At 55.4% G+C, this 3,512-nt stretch overlaps 1 pseudogene; it reads right to left on the bottom strand.

The window, feature by feature from the left end:
• Positions 1 to 824: 824 nt before the first annotated feature.
• Positions 825 to 1,603, bottom strand: LOC113222562 (annotated as a pseudogene).
• Positions 1,604 to 3,512: the final 1,909 nt, after the last annotated feature.

The following is a 3,512-nucleotide window of genomic DNA, read 5'->3' as shown; positions in this document are numbered from 1 at the left end:
TAATAAAGCACTCTGTTTTGGCCCACGGAAAATTTGAGATGCTTCCCTGTGTCCAACTGGGGCTTTGGGAAAGGTGAGAGCTGGGCATCTGACTGGGATGGATGTCTCTGGCAGGCAGCAGAGCATGTGGATAGCTTGTGAAGCCCGGAAGGGCATGAGATTTCCTGTTGCAGTGCCCACTGCAAATGGAAGGGCATTTGGCCTGAGCCCAGACATATACAAGTTGGGCAGAGAAGGGGGTGGGTCCCTGGTGCCCACAGAGGAGCAGCTATGGAGGTACAGGAAAACCAAGGGTGTGGAGTCACAGGATGCAGGAAGCTCAAAGAAGATGAGGAAAGAGGTTTTAAAGACGATCAGGGCTGGGGACAGTGGTTCATGCCTGTAATCCCAACACTTTGAGAGGCTGAGACGAGAGGATAGCTTGAGGCCAGGAGTTTGAGATCAGCCTGGGCAATATAGTTAGACCTCATTTCTATAAATAAATGAATACGATTGGTACTTGGCATTTCAGGCGGGGAACAGCAAACACATGAAAGCTCTGAGGCAGGAAAGGGAAGTGATTAGTTCTCGCTCCTGGTTCCTTTATCAGACCTTAAAGAGATGCAGAGACATTTCAGGTACTCCTTGGCCGAGCTCCTTCAGGGAAGGCCTAAGTTCGCTTCTACTTCCCATCTATTATTATTATTATTATTATTATTATTATTATTATTATTTTTTGGACACAGACTCTCACTCTGTCGCCCAGGCTGGAGCGCATGCAATGGCACCATCTCAGCTCACTGTAACCTCCTCCTCCCGGGTTCAAACGATTCTCCTGCCTCAGCCTTCCCAGTAGCTGGGCTGCGGGCGGCGGGCGGGGCCCTCTACACCTGCGTGGTGTGTGTCCCGGCCTCAGCCCAGCGCCAGCTGCAGCTCCTTGATCCCAGCCGGATCCTGAGCGGGGAACACGGGCTGAAGCGGCGGCGGTGGGGGCGGCGGGGGCAGCGGCCCCGCCCCGGGGCTCCCTTGTTGAGGCTGCCGCGTCTCTGTCGGCTGCTCAGCTGCGCTCTAGTGGGCCCAGGCGCCCCCGCGAGGAGCTAGCGCTGGGAGGCGGCGGCCGGAGGTGAGACTGGGCGACGGGGTCCCCGAACCGGGCGGGGGTCTCTGCGCCGGGCGTGGCGGCTCCGAGCTGGGCTCCTCAGGGTCCGGGGTCAGGATCCCGGGTCGGTGCGCCTGGGCTTTGTCTCCGCCTCGGGTGGCACTGGGGGCTTCGCGTCTGCTGCGATACCGCGTGGGCCAGCGCGGGGGTCCCGGGCGCCCTGCGGGTGCCGGCCGGTCCCCACTGCTCCCCGGCTCCCCGCGTCTGCCGCGGAGGGGACTGCATGGACCCGGGCGCTGGCTTCTGCCCGGTCCTCCGCGGCCTGGCTGGTCCCCGCGTGGCAGAGTGGGCCCTGCATGGACCCACTCATGGAACGGGTCCGGGTCACCGCGTGTGGAGACTCCAACGCCCTCCCCGACCTCCCTCACAGTGAGGCTGCTTCGCCAGACTCACCGAGGGGACTGCGCGGACCCTCAGACGAGGGAGTCCGTGACTCTGGGTGGGGGCTCTTTCCTGGCCCGGCATGATGGCTTCCTGAGTGTTTTGTCACTTATCTAGGTGGCTGCGTGGACCCGCGCGTGGGTCCTGGCTGCCCTGCTAGTGGGACTGTGCGCCGCCCCGTGACTCGTCTGGGTCGACCCCGCCTGGGACACGCGTGTAGTGGGGGTCTGTGCGGGGGGTGCGCGGTTGCTGGGGGCGCACTGCCCCCGCCCCGTGATTTAGCCTCTCACTTGCTGGGCGGGAGAAAGCGAAAGGCGCGGGCCCGGAGCTGTCGCGCAGCGGCCTCACCGACCTCTGCCCAGGACGGCGGGTCCCCGGGGCCGAGGGGTTGTCACCACGCGTCCCACCGCCGCACTTCCTGCTCTGGCTTTCGGCTGGGCTCTGATTGGTGGGAGCAGGGCCCTTCTGCCTGGCCGCTTCTTCATTTCTTCCGTTAGTAATGGGAAGAAAAAAAAAATCTGGAAAGCAAGATTGAACTTTGTAGCTCTCAGCGCCTGGAGAGTGGAAGAAACTCTCCCAAGAATTTGGCGGGCTGAAAAATGCGTTTCACACAGGAGCATCCACACCCACGGAATGAGGCCAAGGCGGTTACAGTTAGAAGTCAGATTTATGAGGGGGGAGCCAGGGTGAGGTCCATAGGTGGGGAGACTCCGACCTCAGCTTGATGGGGTCCCTCAGACACGTATTTCTCAGCCACCAGAGAAAGTGGAATTACTCCTTAGTGAATGCTTTCATCAAACTTTTGAAAAACCTGTAATGTCCCAGGAAGCATAATTGAATTGGAAAGTTTTCCCCTTTTAAGAGTGTTAAACGTCCGGGAGACAAACAGCAGAAGGCTCAAGGAGTCCAAATACTCAACCTGAAGTTCTTTCTGAACAACAGATGGTGTATAAGTAACAGGCATAGGAGACAAAACTGAACTAATCACTGCAGCTGTGGCTCCTAGCCCTGTAGCATGTCATGCAGGCCCTTTTGCCTTATCTGCCCTCCGCTGTCCCAGACCCCAAGGCTACAGCCCACCTCCAGTCATCAGCTCCTGCTGACGCATTGCTATGAACTCTGGTTGGGTGGCTCCCTTCTCTCTGAAGTTTTGCTTGTTCTCCTGAAGTTCTGGTCTTTAAGAGCTTATAATCTGCAGGGACAGATTGGCTTTGGGCAGTACATAGTTAACTGCAGCACAGCTTGAAAAATACTCTGATAGAGGTGGGCAGGCAGTTTGTACATGCGGGTAAGTGCGAGGTCCTTTTTCAATACCATGAATCCAAGTATTCATGCTATTTAAAATCTGCAATTCTTTGACTCTCCAGAGGGTTTTTAGATTAATTTTTTTTCTATTACTTCCTAGTGTTTGTTGCATAGTTCAGAGTACTTGATGAAAACTTACCAGGTAGGCTGGGTGCGGTGGCTCACGCCTGTAATCCCAGGACTTTGGGAGGTCTAGGCAGGTGGATCACTTGAGGTCAGGAGTTCGAGACCAACCTGGCCAACATGTCTCTACTAAAAATAGAAAAATTAGTTGGGCGTGGTGGTGGGCTCCTGTAATCGCAGCAACTCAGGAGACTGAGGCAGGAGAATAGCTTGAACCCAGCAGGCAGAGGTTGCAGTGAGTGAAATGGCTCCACTGCACTCCAGCCTGGGCCATAGAGTGAGACTTCCTCTCAAAACAAAAACAGAAACAATGTACTGGGTCTACCTCCGGCTCTGGAATTTTCCTGGAAGGTCTTCTCTTCTGGGCTTCATTTTTCTCACTTTTGAGGATCGTAAACGACATAATTTCCAAGAATTTTTGCCCTACACCTTTAATTCTTTCAAGCAAATATAACAGAGAAAAATTCTCTTCCCCGCAATGGTGTAAGGAAGTCTCTCACAGAAGGGAACACTTGGGTATGGAGAAGACACTGGGTGTATATATATATTTTGGAGTCAGAGTTTT

This window comes from Piliocolobus tephrosceles, unplaced genomic scaffold (assembly GCF_002776525.5).
Source record: "Piliocolobus tephrosceles isolate RC106 unplaced genomic scaffold, ASM277652v3 unscaffolded_31963, whole genome shotgun sequence".
In the NCBI taxonomy this organism is placed as follows: domain Eukaryota; kingdom Metazoa; phylum Chordata; class Mammalia; order Primates; family Cercopithecidae; genus Piliocolobus; species Piliocolobus tephrosceles.
This window is presented reverse-complemented; position numbering and strand designations above follow the sequence as displayed.